This window comes from Alosa pseudoharengus, unplaced genomic scaffold (genome assembly GCF_046254945.1).
Source record: "Alosa pseudoharengus isolate Yale_2024_CS ecotype anadromous, Long Island Sound unplaced genomic scaffold, YU_APseudo_1.1 YU_APseudo_1.1_scf_29, whole genome shotgun sequence".
Lineage (NCBI taxonomy): Eukaryota > Metazoa > Chordata > Actinopteri > Clupeiformes > Clupeidae > Alosa > Alosa pseudoharengus.
In genome coordinates, this window is record NW_027468715.1 from 1081471 (window position 1) to 1109072 (window position 27602).

Genomic DNA, 27602 nt, shown 5'->3' on the forward strand with positions numbered 1-27602 from the left:
TTTTAGTTCCTAAGACAAAAAGCAATGCATTAATGAGGCATGATCTGTAAATGATATCTGTGAAGTTTGGTGTCGATCGGACAAAATATGTGACCTTTGAAGACTTTTTAGTGTTTTTGATGAAATCCAATATGGCGGAAAATCCATCATGGCGGAAATTGACGTCATAGGGTGCGTTGAACTCGGCTTGGTCCAAGGATTCCAATGATATCTCATTTTTGACAATCGGCAATACGGGTCAAAAGTTACGTGCGTGAACGCACGTCCAACTTTGGCCTGTTGGTGGCGCTAGAGTGCTCTAGGTGCCATCATGAAACTTGGTGACATTAATCATGGGACTGTCCCTAATCAGTGTGCCAAATTTCACAACTTTTCACCAGACGGTTCTATGGGCTGCCATTGACTTCAATGGCGGAATAATAATAATAATAAATATAGCTGCAAGCAGCAATGAGGGGGCCAAGCAGAACAGGCCGGAGTAGCCACGGTGACAAGATAGAACTCAGCAGACACTCGGGATCAACAGGGCTGAAACAGGGCTGAGAATTGCCACCGCCTCCGCCAGCCAGCCCCCCCCCACCTAATCACCCCAGCCCGTCCCACCACATCCTGCCCTGCCCTGCCCTTGCACGCACGCATTAGAATTAACTGGATGGAACATGTTGTCATCAGTTTCACATCAAAAAATAAAAGATTGCTAAAACATCAGCAACTACAGATCAAAATACAATTTTGCTAATTGCAGCACCCCCTACAGGTCAAAGGTCACCGAATTTTTTGAGCGTCCTCCTAATGGGGTCACAAATATATGTAGTAAGTTTGGTTATGATTCATGGCAGGGTTGCTGAGATATGAGCTCACTTCCTGTTTGGCGGCTTCGCCACCAATTTCGATTGGCTGTTACGGGTGAATGCTTTTGTCAATTGTTCCAGAGAGCAATATATTGAAAGGTTATGTTGTGAAGATGGTCTCTGCCAATTTTGGTGAGGATCCGCTGAAATTTGTGACCTGCGAACACTTGTATGTATTTTTGATTAAATCCAATATGGCGGCCGAATCAATTACGATGACATCACAAGTTGGCTTGGGTCAGCCTAAGGACCTCCAACAGTATTACCAGACACCACTAGTGCGTTTTAATTCTAAGCACAACTTCAGCTACAGGCCAAAAGGCATGTTTCTTAATTAGAGCGCCCCCTAGAGGTCAAAGGTCACCAGATTTCTTGAGTGTCTCCCTGATTGGGTACTGAGGCCATGCACCAAGTTTGGCTTTGATACATGCAAGGGTTGCTGAGATATGAGCTCACTTCCTGTTTGGTGGCTTCGCCGCAAGATTCGATTGGCTGTTACGGGAGAACGGGTTTAGTTCCGAAAACAAAAAGGAATAACTTTTGTGAGGCTTGGTCTGAAGATTATGTGTGTCAGGTTTGGTTTTGATCGGACAAAATTTGTGACCTGTGAAGACTTTTAAGTGTTTTTGATGAAATCCAAAATGGCGGAAAATCCATCATGGCGGAAAATGACGTCACAGGGTGCGTTGAACTCGGCTTGGTCCAAGGATTCTAACAATACCTAATTTTTGACAATCAGATCAACGGGTCAAAAGTTACGTGCGTGAACGCACATCCAACTTTGGCCTGTTGGTGGCGCTAGAGCGCTCAAGGTGCCGGTATGAAACTTGGTGAAATTAATCATGAGACTGTCCTTAATCAGTGTGCCAAATTTCAGAACTTTTCACCAGACGGTTCTATGGGCTGCCATTGACTTCAATGACGGAAGCGTAATAATAATAATAATAATAATAAGAAAACATAGAAACACAATGGGTGCCTTCGCAGCTTCGCTGCTTGGCCCCCAAATATAGCTGCAAGCAGCAATGTGGGGGCCAAGCAGGCAGTTCAGCAGTCCAGATTTGGCATGAAACTCAATGCCGTGGCATCAGGCATATAGCATCAAGCAGTCACAGCAAGTTCCATGTCAAACAACCCAAGAATGGCTGAGTTACAAGGTCAAGTTTCACATCAAAACATAACTGATTTTGTGGGGCTGAACCAGGGCTCAGTGTCGCCGCCCCCTCACCCAGCCAACCCACCGCCACTGCCCGTCCCACCCCGCCCCACCCTTGCACGCACGCATTAGAATGAACTTGATGGAAGTCGCTGTCATCAGTTTCACATCAAAAATAAAAGATCGATTGAGATATGATCATGCTTGCTGTAATTTCAATGCCCCAATAGAGGTCAAAGGTCACCAACTTATTTGTGCATCATCAGGATGAACCAGACGGTTCTATGGTCTGCCATTGACCTCCATTGCAGAATAATGCAGCAACTACAGGCCAAAATACATTTTTGCCAATTACAGAGCCCCCTAGAGGTCAAAGGTCACCACATTTCTTGAGCGTCCTCCTGGTGGGTCCTGAGGACCATGTACTAAGTTTGGTTTTGATACATGAAAGCATTGCTGAGATATGAGCTAACTTCCTGTTTGGCGGCTTCGCCGCAAATTTCAATTGGCTGTTACAGGCAAACGCTTTGGTCAATTGTTCCAGAAAAAAATACACTGATAAGGCATGGTCTGAGGATGGTCTCTGCCAATTTTGGTGAGGATCAGCTGAAATCTGTGACTTGCGAATACTTATTCATGTTTTTGATTAAATTCAATATGGCGACCAAATCAATTACGATGACATCACAAGTTGGCTTGGGTCGGCCTAAGGACCTTCCACAGTATTGTCAGACACCACTAGTGCGTTTTAATTCTAAGCACAATAGCAGCTACAGGCCAATAGGCATATTTCTTAATTACAGCGCCCCCTAGAGGTCAAAGGTCACCAGATTTTTTGAGTGCCCTACTGATGGGGTTATATGTCCATGTACTAAGTTTGGTTATCACAGATGAAAGGGTTGCTGAGATATGAGCTCACTTCCTGTTTGGCGGCTTCGCCGCATATTTCGTTTGGCTTTTACGGGCAAACCGTTTTAGTTCCGAAGATGAAAATCGATAACTTTTGTGCGGCTTGGTCTGAAGATGTTATGTGCTAAGTTTCGTGAAAATCGGACAAACTATGTGATGCGTGAAACTTTTTAAAGGTTTTTGACAAAATCCAAAATGGCGGAAAATCCATCATGGCGGAAATTGACGTCATAGGGTGCGTTGAACTCGGCTTGGTCAAAAGATTCCAACGATACCACATTTTTGACAATCGGGTCAACGGGTCAAAAGTTACGTGCGTGAACGCATGTCCAACTTTGGCCTGTTGGTGGCGCTAGAGGGTTCGACAGGGAGGCATGAAACTTGGTGAAATAAAATATTGGAGTGTCCCCAATCAGTGTGCCAAATTTCACAACTTTTGACCAGACGGTTCTATGGGCTGCCATAGACTCCCATGGCGGAGGAAAGATGTTAAATAATAATAATAAATATAGCTGCAAGCAGCAATGAGGGGGCCAAGCAGAATAGGCCGGAGTAGCCACGGTTACAAGATAGAACTCAGCAGACACCCGGGATCAACAGGGCTGAAACAGGGCTGAGTGTTGCCACCGCACCGCCAGCCAGCCCCCCCCCCACCTAATCACCCCAGCCCGTCCCACCCCGTCATGCCCTGCCCTGCCCTTGCACGCACGCATTAGAATTAACTGGATGGAACATGCTGTCATCAGTTTCACATCAAAAAATAAAAAATTGATATAACACATCAGCAACTACACATCAAAATGCAATATTGCTAAGTGCAGCACCCCCTACAGGTCAAAGGTCACCAAATTTTTTGAGCGTCCTCCTAATGGGGTCATGAATATATGTAGTAAGTTTGGTTATAATACATGGCAGGGTTGCTGAGATATGAGCTCACTTCCTGTTTGGCGGCTTCGCCACCAATTTCGATTGGCTGTTACGGGCGAATGCTTTTGTCAATTGTTCCAGAGAGCAATCTATTGATAGGTTATGGTCTAAAAATGGTCTGTGCCAATTTTGGTGAAGATCAGATGAAATTTGCGACCCGCGAAAACTTTTTGATGTTTTTGATTAAATCCAACATGATGGCCGAATCAATTACGATGACATCACAAGTTGTGCTGGGTCAGCCTAAGGACCTCCAACAGTATTACCTGAAACCACTAGTGCATTTTAATTCTAAGGACAACAGCAGCTACAGCCCAAAAGGCATGTTTCTTAATTATAGCGCCCCCTAGAGGTCAAAGGTCACTAGATTCCTTGAGCGTCCCCCTGATTGGGTCCTGAGTCCATGTACTAAGTTTGGTTATTATAGATGAATGGGTTGCTGAGATATGAGCTCACTTCCTGTTTGGCGGCTTCGCCGCAAGTTTCGATTGGCTGTTACAGCCGAATGCTACTGTCAATTGTTCCAAAAAGCAAAGCACTGATAAGGCATGGTCTGAAGATGTTCTCTGCCAATTTTGGTGAGGATCCGCTGAAATTTGTGACCTGCGAAAATTTGTACGTGTTTTTGATTAAATCCAATATGGCGGCCGAATCAATTACGATGACATCACAAGTTGACTTGGGTCGGCCTAAGGACCTCCAACAGTATTACCAGACACCACTAGTGCGTTTTAATTCTAAGCACAACTGTAGCTACAGGCCAAAAGGCATGTTTCTTAATTACAGCGCCCCCTACAGGTCAAAGGTCACCAGATTTCTTGAGCGTCTCCCTGATTGGGTCCTGAGTCCATGTACTAAGTTTGGTTATGATAGGTGAATGGGTTGCTGAGATATGAGCTCACTTCCTGTTTGGCGGCTTCGCCGCATATTTCGATTGGCTGTTACGGGCAAACGGTTTGAGTTCCGAAGACGAAAAGGAATAACTTTTGTGCGGCTTCATCGGAAGATCAAGTGTGTCAGGTTTGGTGTCGATCAGACAAAATTTGTGTCCTGTGAAGACTTTTAAGTGTTTTTGATGAAATCCAAAATGGCGGAAAATCCATCATGGCGAAAAATGACGTCATAGGGTGCGTTGAACTCGGCTTGGTCCAAGGATTCCAACGATACCTCATTTTTGACAATCGGCCATACGGGTCAAAAGTTACGTGCGTGAACGCAAGTCCAACTTTGGCCTGTTGGTGGCGCTAGAGTGCTTGAGGTGCCATCATGAAACTTGGTGACATTAATCATGGGACTGTCCCTAATCAGTGTGCCAAATTTCACAACTTTTCACCAGACGGTTCTATGGGCTGCCATTGACTTTAATGGCGGAATAATAATAATAATAATAATAATAAATATAGCTGCAAGCAGCAATGAGGGGGCCAAGCAGTTGAGCAGGAGTTGTCATGGCAACCCAATGTTGCTACATTATACACACACCCAATTAACCCCCCCTGTCCCACACACACACATATACACAGATAAACTTCTTCCCCCACACACCCCAATAACCCCCCACACATATGCATACCTCAAACATCACCAAATTTATTGTGCGTAGTCAGGTTGTAGTCACAAGTCCACATACCAAGTTTGGTGTCGATACAAGAAAGTGTTGATAATTGTAGCACCCCTAGTGGTCAAAGCTCACTAAATATATTGTGCGTCTTCAGGATGTGTTCCCGAGTCCATGTACCAAGTTTGGTGTCGATACGATAAAGTTTTTCTAATTATAGCGCCCCTAGTGGTCAAAGGTCACTAAATGTATTGTCCTTATTCAGGATGTGGTCCCGAGTCCAGGTACCAAGTTTGGTGTCGATACGAGAAAGTGTTGCAAATTATAGCACCCCTAGTGGTCAAACGTTGCTAAAATTATTGTCTGTCCTCAGGATGAGGTCCCAAGTCCATATACTAAGTTTGGTTTCAATATGTGAAAGCATTGCTGAAATATGAGCCCACTTCTTGTGATTATAGCGCCACCTATAGGTCAAAAGTCATCAAATTTATTGAGCCTCCTCCTAATTGGGTCCTGAGACCCTGTACTGAGTTTGGTGTTGATACGCAAAAGCCTTGCTGAGATCACTTCACTTCCTGTTTGGCGGCTTCGCCGCCAAACTTGATTGGTCAAGACGGGCGATGGGTTTTGAATATGGGTCCAAAAAGCAATGCGTTTGTGAGTCATGGTCTGAAGATCATCTGAACCAAGTTTCATGAAAATCGGATGAACTTTGTGACCTTTGATGCCTTTTAAGTGATTTTGATTAAATCCAATATGGCGGCCAGATCAATTATGTTGACATCACAAAATCACATCTGTCAGCCTTAGGACCTCCCAGAGACATCACTAGTATATTAACATTAACATTAACAGACACCAATAGTAAGTTTTAATTCCAAACACATCACCCGTTACAGGCCAAAATGTAATTTTGCTTATTATAGCGCCACCTATAGGTCAAAAGTCATCAAATTTATTGAGCCTTCTCCTTATTGGGTCCTGACCCCATGTACTGAGTTTGGTTTTGATACGTTAAAGCTTTACTGAGATATTACTTCGCTTCCTGTTTGGCGGCTTCGCCGCCAAACTTGATTGGTCGTCTCAGGCAACCGGTTTTGAATATGTCTCCAAAAAGCAATGCGTTTATGAGTCATGGTCTGACGATCATCTGCGTCAAGTTTCGTGAAAATCGGAGAAACTTTCTGACCTTTGATGCCTTTTAAGTGTTTTTGATGACATCCAATATGGCGGTCGAATAAATTATGTTGACGTCACATGTTGGCATGTTTCGGCCTAAGGACCTCTCAAGGTATTAACAGATATCACTAATATGCTTTAATTCTAAACACATGACCCGTTACAGGCTAAAACATAATTTTGCTAATTATAGCGCCACCTATAGGTCAAAAGTCATCAAATTTATTGAGCCTCCTCCTAATTGGGTACTGAGACCCTGTACTGAGTTTGGTGTTGATACGCGAAAGCCTTGCTGAGATATCACTTCACTTCCTGTTTGGCGGCTTCGCCGCCAAACTTGATTGGTCGTCACAGGCAACCGGTTTTGAATATGTCTCCAAAAAGCAATGCGTTTATGAGTCATGGTCTGACGATCATCTGCGTCAAGTTTCGTGAAAATCGGACAAACTTTGCGAACTTTGATGCCTTTTAAGTGTTTTTGATGAAATACAATATGGCGGAAGATCCAACATGGCGGAAATTGACGTCATGGGGTGCGTTGAGTTCGGCCTCATCCAAGACTTCCAAAGATATTGCGATATTCAAAATCGGGCATACGGTTCAAAAGTTAATTGCATGGATGCAATGTCAACTTTGACCCATTGGTGGCGCTAGACTCTCTGTGGTTCAGGCATAAAACTTGCTCAAATTAATTTTTATACTGTCCCGAATCAATGTGCCAAATTTCACAACTTTTTACTGTACGGTTCTATGGGCTGCCATAGACTTCAATGACAGCGGAAAGATGTGTAATAATAATAATAATAAATATAGCTGCAAGCAGCAATGAGGGGGCCAAGCAGTTGAGCAGGAGTTGTCATGGCAACCCAATGTTGCTACATTATACACACACCCAATTAACCCCCCCTGTCCCACACACACACATATACACAGATAAACTTCTTCCCCCACACACCCCAATAACCCCCCACACATATGCATACCTCAAACATCACCAAATTTATTGTGCGTAGTCAGGTTGTAGTCACAAGTCCACATACCAAGTTTGGTGTCGATACAAGAAAGTGTTGATAATTGTAGCACCCCTAGTGGTCAAAGCTCACTAAATATATTGTGCGTCTTCAGGATGTGTTCCCGAGTCCATGTACCAAGTTTGGTGTCGATACGATAAAGTTTTTCTAATTATAGCGCCCCTAGTGGTCAAAGGTCACTAAATGTATTGTCCTTATTCAGGATGTGGTCCCGAGTCCAGGTACCAAGTTTGGTGTCGATACGAGAAAGTGTTGCAAATTATAGCACCCCTAGTGGTCAAACGTTGCTAAAATTATTGTCTGTCCTCAGGATGAGGTCCCAAGTCCATATACTAAGTTTGGTTTCAATATGTGAAAGCATTGCTGAAATATGAGCCCACTTCTTGTGATTATAGCGCCACCTATAGGTCAAAAGTCATCAAATTTATTGAGCCTCCTCCTAATTGGGTCCTGAGACCCTGTACTGAGTTTGGTGTTGATACGCAAAAGCCTTGCTGAGATCACTTCACTTCCTGTTTGGCGGCTTCGCCGCCAAACTTGATTGGTCAAGACGGGCGATGGGTTTTGAATATGGGTCCAAAAAGCAATGCGTTTGTGAGTCATGGTCTGAAGATCATCTGAACCAAGTTTCATGAAAATCGGATGAACTTTGTGACCTTTGATGCCTTTTAAGTGATTTTGATTAAATCCAATATGGCGGCCAGATCAATTATGTTGACATCACAAAATCACATCTGTCAGCCTTAGGACCTCCCAGAGACATCACTAGTATATTAACATTAACATTAACAGACACCAATAGTAAGTTTTAATTCCAAACACATCACCCGTTACAGGCCAAAATGTAATTTTGCTTATTATAGCGCCACCTATAGGTCAAAAGTCATCAAATTTATTGAGCCTTCTCCTTATTGGGTCCTGACCCCATGTACTGAGTTTGGTTTTGATACGTTAAAGCTTTACTGAGATATTACTTCGCTTCCTGTTTGGCGGCTTCGCCGCCAAACTTGATTGGTCGTCTCAGGCAACCGGTTTTGAATATGTCTCCAAAAAGCAATGCGTTTATGAGTCATGGTCTGACGATCATCTGCGTCAAGTTTCGTGAAAATCGGAGAAACTTTCTGACCTTTGATGCCTTTTAAGTGTTTTTGATGACATCCAATATGGCGGTCGAATAAATTATGTTGACGTCACATGTTGGCATGTTTCGGCCTAAGGACCTCTCAAGGTATTAACAGATATCACTAATATGCTTTAATTCTAAACACATGACCCGTTACAGGCTAAAACATAATTTTGCTAATTATAGCGCCACCTATAGGTCAAAAGTCATCAAATTTATTGAGCCTCCTCCTAATTGGGTACTGAGACCCTGTACTGAGTTTGGTGTTGATACGCGAAAGCCTTGCTGAGATATCACTTCACTTCCTGTTTGGCGGCTTCGCCGCCAAACTTGATTGGTCGTCACAGGCAACCGGTTTTGAATATGTCTCCAAAAAGCAATGCGTTTATGAGTCATGGTCTGACGATCATCTGCGTCAAGTTTCGTGAAAATCGGACAAACTTTGCGAACTTTGATGCCTTTTAAGTGTTTTTGATGAAATACAATATGGCGGAAGATCCAACATGGCGGAAATTGACGTCATGGGGTGCGTTGAGTTCGGCCTCATCCAAGACTTCCAAAGATATTGCGATATTCAAAATCGGGCATACGGTTCAAAAGTTAATTGCATGGATGCAATGTCAACTTTGACCCATTGGTGGCGCTAGACTCTCTGTGGTTCAGGCATAAAACTTGCTCAAATTAATTTTTATACTGTCCCGAATCAATGTGCCAAATTTCACAACTTTTTACTGTACGGTTCTATGGGCTGCCATAGACTTCAATGACAGCGGAAAGATGTGTAATAATAATAATAATAAATATAGCTGCAAGCAGCAATGAGGGGGCCAAGCAGTTGAGCAGGAGTTGTCATGGCAACCCAATGTTGCTACATTATACACACACCCAATTAACCCCCCCTGTCCCACACACACACATATACACAGATAAACTTCTTCCCCCACACACCCCAATAACCCCCCACACATATGCATACCTCAAACATCACCAAATTTATTGTGCGTAGTCAGGTTGTAGTCACAAGTCCACATACCAAGTTTGGTGTCGATACAAGAAAGTGTTGATAATTGTAGCACCCCTAGTGGTCAAAGCTCACTAAATATATTGTGCGTCTTCAGGATGTGTTCCCGAGTCCATGTACCAAGTTTGGTGTCGATACGATAAAGTTTTTCTAATTATAGCACCCCTAGTGGTCAAAAGTCACCAAATGTATTGTGCATCCTCAGGTTGTAGTCACGAGTCCACATACCAAGTTTGGTGTTGATACGAGAAAGTTTTGCAAATTATAGCACCCCTACTGGTCAAAGGTTGCTAAAATTAATGTCTGTCCTCAGGATGAGGTCCCAAGTCCATATACTAAGTTTGGTTTCAATATGTGAAAGCATTGCTGAAATATGAGCCCACTTCTTGTGATTATAGCGCCACCTATATGTCAAAAGTCATCAAATTTATTGAGCCTCCTCCTAATTGGGTCCTGAGACCCTGTACTGAGTTTGGTGTTGATACGCGAAAGCCTTGCTGAGATCACTTCACTTCCTGTTTGGCGGCTTCGCCGCCAAACGTGATTGGTCGTCACAGGCAACCGGTTTTGAATATGTCTCTAAAAAGCAATGCGTTTATGAGTCATGGTCTGACGATCATCTGCGTCAAGTTTCGTGAAAATCGGAGAAACTTTGTGACCTTTGATGCCTTTTAAGTGTTTTTGATGACATCCAATATGGCGGTTGGATCATTTATGTTGACATCACATGTTGGCATATGGCGGCCTAAGGACCTCTCAAGGTATTAACAGATATCACTAATATGCTTTAATTCCAAACACATGACCCGTTACAGGCTAAAACGTAATTTTGGTAATTATAGCGCCACCTATAGGTCAAAAGTCACCAAATTTATTGAGCCTCCTCCTAATTGGGTCTTGATACCCTATACTGAGTTTGATTTTGATACGTGAAAGTATTGCTGAGATATTACTTCACTTCCTGTTTGGCGGCTTCGCCGCCAAACTTGATTGGTCGTCACAGGCAACGGGTTTTGAATATTGTTCCAAAAAGCAATGCATTTATGAGTCATGGTCTGTAGATCATCTGCGTCAAGTTTCGTGAAAATCGGACAAACTTTGCGAACTTTCATGACTTTTAAGTGTTTTTGATGAAATACAATATGGCGGAAGATCCAACATGGCGGAAATTGACGTCATTGGGTGCGTTGAGTTCAGCCTCATCCAAGGCTTCCAAATATGTTACGACATTCAAAATCGGGCATACGGTTCAAAAGTTAATTGCATGGATGCAATGTCAACTTTGACACATTGGTGGCGCTAGACTGTCTGTGGTTCAGGCATAAAACTAGCTCAAACTCATTTTTATACTGTCCCGAATCAATGTGCCAAATTTCACAACTTTTTACTGTACGGTTCTATGGGCTGCCATAGACTTCAATGGCAGCGGAAAGATGTGTAATAATAATAATAATAAGAAAAGGTAGAATCACTAAGGGTTGCCGCGCAGCTTCGCTGCTTGGCCCCCAATAATAAGAAAAGGTAGAATCACTAAGGGTTGCCGCGCAGCTTCGCTGCTTGGCCCCCAATAATAATAAGAACAAATAGAAACACAATGGGTGCCTTCGCAGCTTCGCTGCTTGGCCCCCAAATATAGCTGCAAGCAGCAATGAGGGGGCCAAGCAGGCAGTTCAGCAGTCCAGAAGTCCAGATTTGCCATGCAACTCAATGCCGTGGCATCAGGCATATAGCATTAAGCAGTCACAGCAAGTTCCATGTCAAACAACCCAAGATTGGCTGAGTTACAAGGTCAAGTTTCACATCAAAACATAACTGATTTTGTGGGGCTGAACCAGGGCTGAGTGTCGCTGCCCCCTCCCCCTGTCGCTGCCCCCTCCCCCAGCCAGCCCACCGCCCCAACCGCCCCTGCCCGTCCCATCCTGCCCCACCCTTGCACGCACGAATTAGAATGAACTGGATGGAACTCGCTGTCATCAGTTTCACATCAAAAATAAAAGATCGATTGAGATATGATCATGCTTGCTGTAATTTCAATGCCCCCATAGAGGTCAAAGGTCACCAACTTATTTGTGCATCATCAGGATGAACCAGACGGTTCTATGGGCTGCCATTGACCTCCATTGCAGAAGAATGCAGCAACTACAGGCCAAAATACATTTTTGCCAATTACAGAGCCCCCTAGAGGTCAAAGGTCACCAAATTTCTTGAGCGTCCTCCTGGTGGGTCTTGAGGACCATGTACTAAGTTTGGTTTTGATACATGAAAGCATTGCTGAGATATGAGCTTACTTCCTGTTTGGTGGCTTCGCCGCAAATTTCGATTGGCTGTTACAGGCGAATGCTTTTGTCAATTGTTCAAGAAAAAAATACACTGATACGGCATGGTCTGAAGATGGTCTCTGCCAATTTTGGTGAGGATCAGCTGAAATTTGTGACTTGCGAATACTTATTCATGTTTTTGATTAAATCCAATATGGCGGCCGAATCAATTATGTTGACATCACAAGTTGGCTTGGGTCAGCCTAAGGACCTTCCACAGTATTGTCAGACACCACTAGTGCGTTTTAATTCTAAGCACAACAGCAGCTACAGGCCAATAGGCATATTTCTTAATTACAGCGCCCCCTAGAGGTCAAAGGTCACCAGATTTCTCGAGAGCCCTACTGATGGGGTTATAAGTCCATGTACTAAGTTTGGTTATGACAGATGAAAGGGTTGCTGAGATATGACCTCACTTCCTGTTTTGCGGCTTCGCCACATATTTCGTTTGGCTGTTACGGGCTAACAGTTTTAGTTCCGAAGATGAAAATCGATAACTTTTGTGCGGCTTGGTCTGAAGATGTTATGTGCTAAGTTTCGTGAAAATCGGACAAACTATGTGAGGCGTGAAACTTTTTAAAGGTTTTTGACAAAATCCAAAATGGCGGAAAATCCATCATGGCGTAAATTGACGTCATAGGGTGCGTTGAACTCGGCTTGGTCCAAGGATTGCAAAGATACCTCATTTTTGGCAATTGGACATACGAGTCAAAAGTTACGTGCGTGAACGCACATCCAACTTTGGCCTGTTCGTGGCGCTAGAGCGCTGGGGGTGCCGGCATGAAACTTGGTGAAATTAATTATTTGGCTGTCCCCAATCAGTGTGCCAAATTCTATAACTTTTTACCAGACAGTTCTATGGGCTGCCATTGACTTCCATTACAGAATAATGCACATCAGCATCTACTGGCCAAAATGCTTTTTTGTCAATTACAGAGCCCCCTAGAGGCTAAAGGTCACCAAATTTCTTGAGTGTCCTACCGATGGGCTCGGAGGTGCATGTACCAAGTTTGGTTTTGATACATGTAAGCGTTGCTGAGATATGAGCTCACTTCCTGTTTGGCGGCTTCGCCGCAAAGTTCGAAAGGCTGTTACGGGCCAATGCTTCTGGCAATTGTTCCAGAAAGCAAAGCACTCATCAGGCATGGTATGAAGATGGTCTCTGCCAATTTTGGTGAGGATCCGCTGAAATTTGTGACCTGCGAAAACTTTTTGATGTTTTTGATTAAATCCAATATGGCGGCCGAATCAATTATGATGACATCACAAATTGGCTTGGGTCGGCCTAAGGACCTCCAACAGTACTACCAGACACCACTAGTGTGTTTTAATTCTAAGCACAACTGCAGTTACAGGCCAAAAGGCATGTTTCTTAATTACAGCGCCCCCTAGAGGTCAAAGGTCACCAGATTTTTTAAATGCCCTACTGATCAGTTTATAAGTCCATGTACTAAGTTTGGTTATGACAGATGAAAGGGTTGCTGAGATATGAGCTCACTTCCTGTTTGGCGGCTTCGCCGCATATTTCGTTTGGCTGTTACGGGCAAACGGTTTTAGTTCCGAAGATGAAAATCGATAACTTTTGTGCGGCTTGGTCTGAAGATGTTATGTGCTAAGTTTCGTGAAAATCGGACAAATTATGTGAGGCGTGAAACTTTTTAAAGGTTTTTGACAAAATCCAAAATGGCGGAAAATCCATCATGGCGGAAAATGACGCCATAGGGTGCGTTTAACTCGGCTTGGTCCAAGGATTCCAAAGATACCTCATTTTTGGCAATTGGGCATACGAGTCAAAAGTTACGTGTGTGAACGCACGTCCAACTTTGGCCTGTTGGTGGCGCTAGAGCGCTGGAGGTGCCGGCAAGAAACTTGGTGCAATTAATTATTGGCCTGTCCCCAATCAGTGTGCCAAATTTCACAACTTTTCACCAGTCGGTTCTATAGGCTGCCATAGACTTCAATGGCGGAAGCGTAATAATAATAGGGAAGAAAACATAGAATCACTAAGGGTTGCCCTGCAGCTTCGCTGCTTGGCCCCCAATAATAAGAATTCATAGAATCACTAAGGGTTGCCTCGCAGCTTCGCTGCTTGGCCCCCAAATATAGCTGCAAGCAGCAATGAGGGGGCCAAGCAGAATAGGCCGGAGTAGCCACGGTGACAAAATAGAACTCAGCAGACACCCGGGATCAACAGGGCTGAAACAGGGCTGAGTATTGCCACCGCCTCCGCCAGCCAGCCCCCCCCACCTAATCACCCCAGCCCGTCCCACCCCGTCCTGCCCTGCCCTGCCCTGCCCTTGCATGCACGCATTAGAATTAACTGGATGGAACATGTTGTCATCAGTTTCACATCAAAAAATAAAAGATTGATAAAACACATCAGCAACTACAGATCAAAATGCAATATTGCTAATTGCAGCACCCCCTACAGGTCAAAGGTCACCGAATATTTTGAGCGTCCTCCTAATGGGGTCATGAATCTATGTAGTAAGTTTGGTTATGATACATGGCAGGGTTGCTGAGATATGAGCTCACTTCCTGTTTGGCGGCTTCGCCACCAATTTCAATTTGCTGTTACGGAAGAATGCTTCTGACAATTGTTCCAGAAAGCAATGCACTGATAAGGCATGGGCTGAAGATGGTATCTGCCAATTTTGGTGCAGATCCGCTGAAATTTGTGACCTGCGAAAACTTGTACGTGTTTTTGATTAAATCCAATATGGCGGCCGAATCAATTACGATGACATCACAAGTTTGCTTTGGTCGGACTAAGGACCTCCAACAGTATTACCAGACACCACTAGTGTGTTTTAATTCTAAGCACAACAGCAGCTACAGGCCAAAAGGCATGTTTCTAAATTACAGCGCCCCCTAGAGGTCAAAGGTCACCAGATTTCTTGAGCGTCCCCCTGATTGGGTCCTGAGTCCATGTGCAAAGTTTGGTTATGATAGATTAATGGGTTGCTGAGATATGAGCTCACTTCCTGTTTGGCGGCTTCGCCGCAAATTTTGATTGGCAGTTATGGGCAAACGGTTTTAGTTCCGAAGACGAAAAGGAGTATCTTTTGTGAGGCTTAGTCTGAAGATCATGTGTGTCAGGTTTGGTGTCGATTGGACAAAATTTGTGACCTGTGATAACTTTTTAGTGTTTTTGATTAAATCCAATATGGCGGCCAAATCAATTACGATGACATCACAAGTTGGCTTGGGTCGGCCTAAGGACCTCCAACAGTATTACCAGACACCACTAGTGTGTTTTAATTCTAAGCACAACAGCAGCTACAGGCCAAAAGGCATGTTTCTTAATTACAGCGCCCCCTAGAGGTCAAAGGTCACCAGATTTCTTGAGCGTCCCCCTGATCGGGTCCTGAGTCCATGGACTAAGTTTGGTTATGATAGATGAATAGGTTGTTGAGATATGAGCTCACTTCCTGTTTGGCGGCTTCGCCGCAAATTTCGATTGGCTGTTACGCGCGAACGGTTTTAGTTCCGAAGACAAAAAGCAATACATTAATGAGGCATGGTCTGTAGACGATATCTGTGAAGTTTGGTGTCGATCGGACAAAATTTGTGACCTCTGATACGTTTTAAGTGATTTTGATGAAATCCAAAATGGCGGAAAATCCATCATGGCGGAAAATGACGTCATAGGGTGCGTTGAACTCGGCTTGGTCCAAGGATTCCAACGATACCTAATTTTTGACAATCGGGTCAACAAGTCAGAAGTTACGTGCGTGAACGCAAGTCCAATTTTGGCCTGTTGGTGGCGCTAGACAGCGGGAGGTGCGGACTTGAAACTTGGTGAAATGAATCATGGGGCACTGCCTAATTAGTGTGCCAAATTTCACAACTTTTCACCAGACGGTTCTATGGGCTGCCATAGACTTCAATGGCAGAGGAAAGAGTGTGTAATAATAATAATAGGAAAAGCTAGAAACACAATGGGTGCCTTCGCAGCTTCGCTGCTTGGCCCCCAATAATAATAAGAACAAATAGAAACACAATGGGTGCCTTCGCAGCTTCGCTGCTTGGCCCCCAATAAGAACAAATAGAAACACAATGGGTGCCTTCGCAGCTTCGCTGCTTGGCCCCCAAATATAGCTGCAAGCAGCAATGAGGGGGCCAAGCAGTATAGGCCGGAGTAGCCACGGCGACAAGATAGAACTCAGCAGACACACTTACACTTTCACACTTTCAACAAGTGTCACATCAAAACATAGCTGATTTTGTAGGGCTGAAACAGGGCTGAGTATTGCCACCACCTAAGCCAGCCAGCCCCACACCTAATCACCCCAGCCCGTCCCACCCCGTCCTGCCCCGCCCCGCCCTTGCACACACGCACGCATTAGAATAAACTGGATGGAACATGTTGTCATCAGTTTCACATCAAAAATAAAAGATCAATAAAACACATCAGCAACTACAGATCAAAATGCAATATTGCTAATTGCAGCACCCCCTACAGGTCAAAGGTCACCAACGTTTTTGAGCGTCCTCCTAATGGGGTCATGAATCCATGTAGTAAGTTTGGTTATGATACATGGCAGGGTTGCTGAGATATGAACTCACTTCCTGTTTGGCGGCTTCGCCACCAATTTCGATTGGCTGTTACGGGCGAATGCTTTTGTCAATTGTTCCAGAAAGAAATATATTGATAGGTTATGGTCTGAAGATGGTCTCTGCCAATTTTGGTGAGGATCCGCTGAAATTTGTGACCTGCGAAAACTTGTACGTGTTTTTGATTAAATCCAATATGGCGGCCGAATCAATTACGATGACATCACAAGTTGGCTTGGGTCGGCCTAAGGACCTCCAACAGTATTACCAGACACCACTAGTGTGTTTTAATTCTAAGCACAACAGCAGCTACAGGCCAAAAGGCATGTTTCTAAATTACAGCGCCCCCTAGAGGTCAAAGGTCACCAGATTTCTTGAGCGTCCCCCTGATTGGGTCCTGAGTCCATGTGCAAAGTTTGGTTATGATAGATTAATGGGTTGCTGAGATATGAGCTCACTTCCTGTTTGGCGGCTTCGCCGCAAATTTTGATTGGCAGTTATGGGCAAACGGTTTTAGTTCCGAAGACGAAAAGGAGTATCTTTTGTGAGGCTTAGTCTGAAGATCATGTGTGTCAGGTTTGGTGTCGATTGGACAAAATTTGTGACCTGTGATAACTTTTTAGTGTTTTTGATTAAATCCAATATGGCGGCCAAATCAATTACGATGACATCACAAGTTGGCTTGGGTCGGCCTAAGGACCTCCAACAGTATTACCAGACACCACTAGTGCGTTTTAATTCTAAGCACAACAGCAGCTACAGGCCAAAAGGCATGTTTCTAAATTACAGCGCCCCCTAGAGGTCAAAGGTCACCAGATTTCTTGAGCGTCCCCCTGATTGGGTCCTGAGTCCATGTACAAAGTTTGGTTATGATAGATCAATGGGTTGCTGAGATATGAGCTCACTTCCTGTTTGGCGGCTTCGCCGCAATATTTGATTGGCTGTTACGTGCGAACGGTTTTAGTTCCGAAGACGAAAAGGAGTATCTTTTGTGAGGCTTGGTCTGAAGATCATGTGTGTCAAGTTTGGTGGCGATCGGACAAAATTTGTGACCTGTGAAAACTTTTTAGTGTTTTTGATTAAATCCAAAATGGCGGAAAATCCATCATGGCGGAAAATGACGTCATAGGGTGCGTTGAACTCGGCTTGGTCCAAGGATTCCAACGATATCTCATTTTTGACAATCGGCCATACGGGTCAAAAGTTACGTGCGTGAACGCATGTCCAACTTTGGCCTGTTGGTGGCGCTAGAGTGCTCAAGGTGCCGGTATGAAACTTGGTGAAATTATTCATGAGACTGTCCTCAATCAGTGTGCCAATTTTCACAACTTTTCACCAGACGGTTCTATGGGCTGCCATAGACTTCCATGGCGGAATAATAATAATAAGAACAAAGAGAAACACAATGGGTGCCTTCGCAGCTTCGCTGCTTGGCCCCCAATAATAATAATAATAAGAACAAATAGAAACACAATGGGTGCCTTCGCAGCTTCGCTGCTTGGCCCCCAATAATAATAAGAACAAATAGAAACACAATGGGTGCCTTCGCAGCTTCGCTGCTTGGCCCCCAATAAGAAATCCTACAAACACAATGGGTGCCTTCGCAGCTTCGCTGCTTGGCCCCCAATCATAGAAACACAATGGGTGCCTTCGCAGCTTCGCTGCTTGGCCCCCAATAAGAAGAAATCATAGAAACACAATGGGTGCCTTCGCAGCTTCGCTGCTTGGCCCCCAATAAGAAATCATAGAATCACTAAGGGTTGCCTCGCAGCTTCGCTGCTTGGCCCCCAATGAGCTATTCATTGTCGAAGGTGCATGGTGAAGTGAAATTCTTACTTTGGAAAACAAACATTTGCCGATATCATCGCCGATCATCAGAATATTGCAACAGATTCTGTGTTCTGGACTGCAGGTAACTTGTTAAGCCAGTGGTTCTCAAACTTTTATTTCATTCCCCACTTTGGTCATCAGTCGGTCATCAAGGGGCATGACTGATGATAGTGGAGATAACGTGTTATCCCGAGGATTTTGCAAGTCAGCATCTTCAACGGTATTAAAAATATAAGTTTTCGATGTCCCAAACGGAGAGCCATACTTTATTGTTTTTAACGATCTCTATGCTACTCACAAAAATGTAGGCATGGGGACATGATGAAGTCGGCTATCCAACTGTCGTGTGTTAAATTATTGTGATTACGAGCCAGTGGTTTTCAAACATGCGTGACTCGGACATCTAACTAAATGCAACAGGCATATTGTCCTCGCATTCGCAAAATGAGGACCAGTGTTTTGGCAAATTGCAAATAGCTATTCGTTTTAACGATTTTTTATGATAGTATGAAGTGCTTTTTGTATAGGCTATAGGGGTGTGAATCTCTCATGTAAAAGACGATACGATTCACATCTAGATACATGGGCACCAAGGCCGTAGTCATGATGTCAACATTGGGGGGGACCAAATCTGTGGTGGGGTCTGAGGGACCCCCAAACAGAATGCGCCCCCCACCCGTGAAAAGAGAAGGGTGGAGAAGAAGCAACTGGTCCATCCCTGGACCTGTGACTCCATTTGTGTTCAAAATGTATACTTTAAAAGAAATTACAAACTAGAGTATCTTTTGATAACCTCTACATAACACAGAATGTGGTTCTTTGACTTATTACTTACACCTGAAGATTTTTTTTAAACTAAGGCTTAGACTCATGTTTGGAGCCTAATAAGATTTTGTCTTTTAATTTAGATTTTATTATGCTGGCGGCTAATCACACAATTTTAACATAGTTTGAAAGGGACAGGATTCAGGAAAAGGCTACTGAGACAGGCCCCTCTTCTGTCTGACTCACCTCATGTACCCCTGTATGCATTATAGACTGGCTTCTGACAGAAATGACGTTTTGTGCCAACATGTAGAAACACTAGGCCTACTACAGCCTTTAATTGGTGAATGGAGGTGCAAATTCCTTTCTTTGGTTATTTCCGCGATTCACATTAACTGCTATCACGTATTGTCGCCACATTTGATCACGTTTTGCCTGCATGGATGCGCGATTGAGTGCACATCTAAATATAATATGCAAGATGCAACAATCATTTCTAAGAGGCCTACACACGGTAATTTCTGGCATTACTACAGGCATATGAATGCATTATTTATGTTGAAAGACGTGAAAGAAATGACACAGGCTTGCACAAATTCATCATTTAAAATAAAACGTTTCACTTTCGCTATCATTGCGAGAATAGGCTACAATATGGAAAATGTTCCCTTTCAGTCTGATCGGCTCCAAACATGTATGGGATTTCCTTAGCCTGTGCTACACCTTTCCAAGAAGTTTTGTGAAAATTGTTCCGGTAGCTTTTGCGATATTGTTGACAGCCCTACCTCACCGCAGTAGGGTGCAGTAAATGGAAGCTTTTGATAGCGAACGCCACTAACGAAAAACGGAAAATCACCAGGACAAACCACTCAGGGGTGTAGACTACTCTGGAACCATAGGTCACTAATTTGTGCGTTATTTACGTTTGATTACATTTCAGATACGTGTTGGTTTCCTGTAGGCCTAGTATAGTGCTTTATTCTTTCTTTATTTTTCTATGTCCGAATATTGGGGGGGACATTTTGGTCATATTTGAATATTGGGGGGGACACGTCCCCCTCAATGTCTATGGTGACTACGGCCCTGATGGGCACGATTCGATACAAGAAAAGATACATGTTCATAAAAAACGATTCAGTACGATTCGATTCGATGCAGTTCGATGCAGTTGAAGAATGGAAAGCATTCTGAAAGATTTTTTATCATTTGCTTAAGGTGCACATTAATTTTATATTATCAATTATCATGGTCATGTCAATTAGGCAAATACAAATGTGTGAATATGATTATCTAAACTGAGGTTTGTATCATATATTATATTGAAATGAAAAAAAGAATAGTCATTTCAGCCAAACAAAGCAGCCACATTTTTATAGACTTTATAGATTTTCTAGAGTTATATCTGATTGTTTTCAAGGAGCTGTAGCCTATTGTTGAGGTAAGACAATACCAAAATAAAATCAAGTCTGAGTGAATATGAGCAAAATAATAATAATTTGTAGCCTTGTATCGTTTTAGCAGCAAGGGTCAAATTATTCTTTAACTTTAAGGAAATCCCTTCATCAAATGTAAGGCTACTCTACAGACTATCGTTGCCGTTTAGGAATGCTATAGTAAGTGTTTAATTTCGCGCTAGATTTTGACAAACAAAAGAGTAAAAAGTGTCAAACACCGACAGAGTGCGAGTTGTCACGTGCTTAAGTTGCAGTAGATGTATGGGTAATGAAGTTCTTTGACTACTTTGGGCAATGAGTGTAGCCCAAAACGAACTTCATTACCCACAAATCCGTGCCACGTGTAGTTTCAAAACAGGAAGTGGGATGAACGCGCTGCTTGCAACGTAAATCAGAGTCTGAGCGAGCAGAAAAGGTTATGAACCGATTTGTAACAAGTAAATCGATATAACGACCGGTTCATTTCAGTTTTATTCCGATACGGGGCTTCACATATCGATGTAGCCGTATCTTACACGTTAAAAACGGATACCGATACGTATCGGTTAATCTTTACACCCCTAATAGGCTACTATCTTAATCTTGGAATATGGGGAGGGAAGTGGCTCGTCTGCAGTCAGCCAAATATGAATGTAATTCTGCGGCATAAAGCAGATGTATTTGTTTATTGTACAGAAAAATAAAAATGACATGTCAAGCAGTCAATTGACTACATTGCAGTCAAGAAGTAGGGCAAATGAAGACACTGTTTTGCGTAGTTCCGTTACCCCCAACACTGACAATAACATAGACAGCAAATTAAGATATTTTTTCGTTTTGTGGAGCGGCACCGGTAGGCTATCAAAAGCAGATTTCGATTTTTGCTACCACCGTGTAGTCAAGCCATACCCAAGTAGTCTTAATCGAGGTAATGTTTAATTACGATTTATTTTGTTATTGAATTCGTAGGCTGGGATTCCTCTCGGTAACAATTACGTTTAAAGGTAGCCTAGCCTCAGGCTACTGACAGAGCGATGTACAGTGGCAGAGCGACGCACAGTGGCTGAAAGTGGTACTAAAGCTTCACGCAGCTTCACGCCTCGTAATGCGCGACTGAAGTGGCCATTTGAAAGCGATGCCCACTGTATGTCCATGGCCTTCAAATCTTATCCTAGTGTTCTAATCCTTGGTGGTTGCGTGCGTGCTTGCGCTCTTATTCTCATTCTCTCTCCTGCGCAAACATTATGTCCTGCATGCCTACTGCGTGTAGTTCTACTGCATAAAGTTACGCAAATAAATTTGTTTCTTTTACAGAAATGGCCTACTGTCACACTGCATGCAGGCTATAACCAAAAGCACACATTTTGTAAATAAGTGGGTCGGATCGCGGGTCGGGTATAATTTTGTCCTAATTAATATTCGCAAGTTGCGGTCGGGTTGATTAAAATATCAGGCGACCGCGGACCGCTTGTGACCAAACCGCGCAACACTGATAGCGCACCAGACCGCAATGTCTTCAAGGGTTGAATGAAGGGAGTTTGCAAAAATTAGTGTATTTTTCAAGTCAATAAACATTCTTAATTTTCGAATGTCTTTGTCAGGGAACATCTGACTTTTAAAAAACATAGGCCTGGTAGTAGCTCAGACAAGGAGTTATAAGATAAAGGCAATACCATTTGTGTCACCTAATGCAGTTCAGTGAATTAGCAAGATACCATCAGAAGCCAACAATCATAAAGCACCTGTGCGCGCGCTCTCGCTCTCTCCCCTGCGCATGAAGCTGTCTGCTGTTGTAGGCTAGATTTGCGTGAGTTCTTTCTATCTGCTTTACTTTTGTGAGTTGCGACCACCTAGGCTATGTTATAGACGTTCTATGAGGTAGCAGTGTTTAGCTGTGTCACAAAACAATAAGCTTTGTCAGACTACTTTTAAAATGATATTCAGGACTATATACATTTTAAACATTCGGGGCTGAAGAAGACCCGACAAAGCCTTGCGTTAATTCTTCAGATACACATTACATGTTCTTAGTGTTCTTAGACCTTACATGTTCTTAGTGTTCTTAGACCTCCTTCCTCCTCCTGCTCAAGCGAGTAGGACGCATTTCACACTGCTCCTGCTTCAACTGTCCTTTTAGCAATTTCCACTCTTTTTCATTCTTTTATTTCATTTACAAGCTAGTTTAGCAAAGACAGTGAAACCAGTACATTTAGATCTGAAACTTTAGTGGTTAGTTTTTTACTTTAAATGAGCCAGCCAAGTCAACGAGCAAAAACTGAACGGCAATTCACCTTGAAGTTGGATTAAAACAAAAATGCACTCCTCCGGCCAGAGACCCAGGAGATCATGGCCAAAATGTACTGAGCTAGAACAGAGGATTTCTACTTTGGAATCAAAGATGCATGCCCTTCCATCAAAGACAGATGAACTACGAGAGGCATCTCATGAAGTGAGTACAGCAACTACTGGAAATGCAGAGAATGTAACCCAGCAGTCTAATGTCACTGCTAATACAGCAGATGAATGCATCGACCTCACAAAGGAAAATGTGATTACAGAGCCTTGGCACAGGCAAGGTGCCAGACCAAAAAACGTAAAACAAGAACTGTAATTACCTCAACACCAGTAAATTCAGATGTTAACTTCAGGCCTCGTATCAGAAATACAGACAGATCAGCAAACTACTACAGGGCTTGTGGCTCTAAGGGAAGCCCACAGCCCCTAACACTATGGAACAGATTTGAATGCCTCCGGGACGTGACAGAGGAATTTCCCAGGGAACAGACCCAAAGCAGGCAGCGATCAAACCCCAACAATAGAAAGATGGGCACAGACAAGAAGCAGCACTCAACACCTATTCATCCCATAACCCTCATTCTAGGCGACTCTGCTGTGAGACATATAAATGGGGAAAGGATGATTGTATGTTGTTTTCCAAATGCTTCCGTGTCTGACACAAAAAACAAGCTTGCAGAACTGGTGTCGAAATATGCAACTATCAAGCGCATCATTGTGCATGTTGGAGCAAATGACATCTAAAGAGAACAGCTGTATGTCAAAGAAGATTTCAAGGAACTTTTCTCAGCCCTATATGAGCTTGGAATACAAATTTTCATCAGTGGCCCACTCCCAGCAGAGGGAAGCTTTGTATTTTCCAGACTATTCAGTTTAAACACCTGGCTCGCAAAAACATGCTTTTCAGTTGGAATGAATTTTATTGACAATTTTAACCTTTTTTGGAATCGCAGGGAATACTTCAGACCAAATAGTACAGAGCTGAGTTGGACTGGGGCGCTCAGTGGCCATACAGACGGAACAAGCGGATGACATCAACATCAAACAGAGAGATGCCCACCCCCCCCCCCCCCCCCCTGCTGTGGGGCCCTCTGGTAATCACCCGGTAGCCTCCACTGAAATGCAGACCTTGGAGAAACATAAACAACCAGCTCAATGCCCAGCCAGAAAGGGTCATGTTGTAACACCAGTACCAATACCCCTCCCCACCTCCGTCGACTCCTTGTCACCACAAAGACACAACAACTTGGAATACACTACTGGAATACATGCTGAAAGCGGAGCGTCTGCAACAAACTCCCCAGGGCCTCAGCAGGCAGATGGAGACTCTGAACCAATATTCAACCCCATCTTCCTTGATTTCCCATCACCACCTACACCCAATCACGTCCCCACCCGATCAAATTCCCCAGGCCACCCAAACCCCCCTGTATATATATCCCCATCCCAACACTCCCCCACCCGCTAAAACTCCCCAGGATCCCCTGTATACCCATCACCATCCCCACCCCAGCACATGATTTTCCCTGCAAGAATGGGAGGACTGCTGCCAGTAGCCCTGCAACTTGTTAGTAGCCCAAGACCTTCAACTGTATACCCATCAACATCCCACCTTGTTGGTAGACCAAGACCTTCAACTGTATACCCATCAACATCCCACCTTGTTGGTAGACCAAGACCTTCAACTGTATACCCATCAACATCCCACCTTGTTGGTAAACCAAGACCTTCAACTGTATACCCATCAACATCCCACCTTGTTGGTAAACCAAGACCTTCAACGGTATACCCATCAACATCCCACCTTGTTAGATCTCTTAAGCAGCAACAACCTCTTAGTTCATATTGTCAGCTGGCATATAGCAGCTGCAGTGGACAATTATTTGATGATGATGATGATGATGACTGTATTGTATGATATTCTCAGGGTCCCTGCAATATAAATGGTACTGACAGTAGTTTTGAGAACATGCCGGGACCCAGTAAGCCCATGACATTCTCTATTCCTGTATTGACAAGAAATAGAACACAAATGCATCGAGCTTATAGGGTAAACCAGTCCAATCTCCTATCCGTACCAATTCAACTTCAGATTTCCCCCATGGACCATTTTTCCCCAACACTTACAGCAAAACTAGCACTCCTAAATATCAGATCTCTTTCAAACAAATCATTCTTAATTAATGAATTTGCACACACAACCTTGATTTTTTACTTTTAACTGAGACATGGTTAGATCAAGCAAACAGTGCTGCTACTCTCATTGAATCAGCTCCCCCAAATTTAATTTTTTGTGTGCTACCAGAGCAAATAAAAAAGGTGGGGGGATAGCCACAATCTTTAAGACGTCTTTTCAGTGCAATCAGTCGTCATTCGGTGACTTTACTTCATTTGAATATCTGTGTGCATGCATTAAGTCTTCTCCTCAGATTTTATTACTGACAATTTACAGGCCTCCAAAACATTCAGCAAAAGTTTTTCTTGAAGAGCTAGGTGAACTGCTATCAGTCGTTTGCATAGAGTTTGACTGTCTTATTATATCAGGGGATCTAAACTTGCATGTGGATAATCCTGAAAACAATTACGCCAAGGAATTCATTGCACTAATCGATACTTTCTCCCTAACACAGCATGTACAGGGGCCAACACACTCTCTTGGCCATACCCTCGACCTTGTTATCACAAAGGGTCTCGATGTCTCTACAGCTGTTAAAGACCTGGCCTTATCTGATCATTTCTGCGTGTTCTTTGATGTGTCTATGTCCCCACACACTCAAAACACAGCTATGATTGTAAAAAGGGGAATCATAAATGATCAAACAAGTGCTCTCTTTGAGCAAGCACTTTCACTAAAGTCAAGTCAACTGTCAGACTCTGTAGAAGACTTATTTGATCACTTTAATGCAAAAATGGCAAACATTATGGATGACATTGCTCCATTACAATTCAAGAAAGTTAAGGACAAACAGAAAGCACCATGGAGGCAAAATCCAGCAGTTAAACTTCTAAAAAGAGAATGTAGGAAGACTGAAAGAAAATGGCGTAAATACAAACTTCAGATCCACTATGAAATCCATAAAGAGATGCTCCGCACATATAACTCTGAAATATGCAAAGCAAGACAGTCCTTTTTTTCTAACATTATCAATAGAAGTTCAAATAACACTCGTATTCTATTTTCAACTGTTGATAAATTAACAAATCCCCCCTCACAATTAGCGCCTGAACTTCTCTCAACTAATAAATGCAATGAGTTTTCATCTTTTTTAAAGGTAAAATTGCCAAATCAGACTCAACATATCTGCTCAATTACAAATTCAACAACCTGAACTTCCAGCAACAAACAGACGGAAACTAAACTTAATGTCAGAGTTCAGCTTGATAGACTACGAAACACTTAAAAAAACGGTACAGAATCTCAGCTCTTCCACATGTGTCTTAGACACTGCCTACCAATTTCTTCAAAACTGTTTTTCATCTCATAGCGGCGGATGTCCTTCAAATTGTAAATGTATCACTGCTGTCTGGCACTTTTCCTAAGTCACTGAAAAAAGCTGTTGTAAAGCCACTTCTCAAGAAGAATAACCTGGATGCCTCCATGCTAAACAATTACAGGCCCATGTCCAATCTACCTTTTATTGGCAAAATTATTGAAAAAGTAGTCTTTAATCAATTAACCACCTTCCTAACATCAAATGGGTATTTTGATTACTTTCAGTCTGGTTTTCGGGCAAATCACAGCACTGAAACAGCTCTCATTAAAGTTTCCAATGGCATACGCCTAAACACAGATTCAGGTAAAACATCAGTCCTAGTGCTACTGGACCTTAGTGCAGCATTTGACACTGTTGATCACAATATTTTACTACACAGACTGGAACACTGGGTTGGATTTACAGGCATAGTTATCAGCTGGCTAAAATCATATCTACAAGAAAGGAGCTTCTTTGTTGCCATCGGAAACTGTACCTCAACACCAACGTCCTTGACCTGTGGTGTTCCCCAGGGGTCGATCTTAGGGCCACTATTATTCAACCTCTATATGCTCCCACTTGGACAAATCATCCAAAATAACTTGATTGAAGTCCTTGCACTGGCTTCCAGTAAGTCACAGAATTGACTTTAAAGCTCTATTGCTTGTTTATAAATCAGTAAATGGAGCAGGACCTAAATACCTGTCAGACATGCTTCAGTAGTACACACCTTCTCATCCTCTCAGGTCCCAGGTGAAAAACCTGCTAGTAAAACCTACTGTTAGAACTAAACATGGTGAAGCAGCTTTTAGCTGCTATGCGGCTCAGCTGTGGAATCAACTTTCGGATGACATCAAAAAGGCCCCAACTGTAGCCAGTTTTAAATCTAGACTTAAGACCAAACTGTTCTCAGATGCTTTCTGCTAACTGTGCCGAGTTACAAATTCTGAATCTGCCTTGATAACTATTCTACTTTATCTTTTATTACTTTTTTTACTACTTTTGCTATTGTTTTTTGCTTACTAATTATCCTTTATTTTTAAATTATTTTACCTTGTGTTTTATATTTTCTTTTCATTATGATCTTTACCTTTTAACTATTCTTTGACTCTATTGCCTTTCTTTATTTGTTATTATTGTTTGGTTTTGTTTATGTAAAGCACATTGAATGACCTC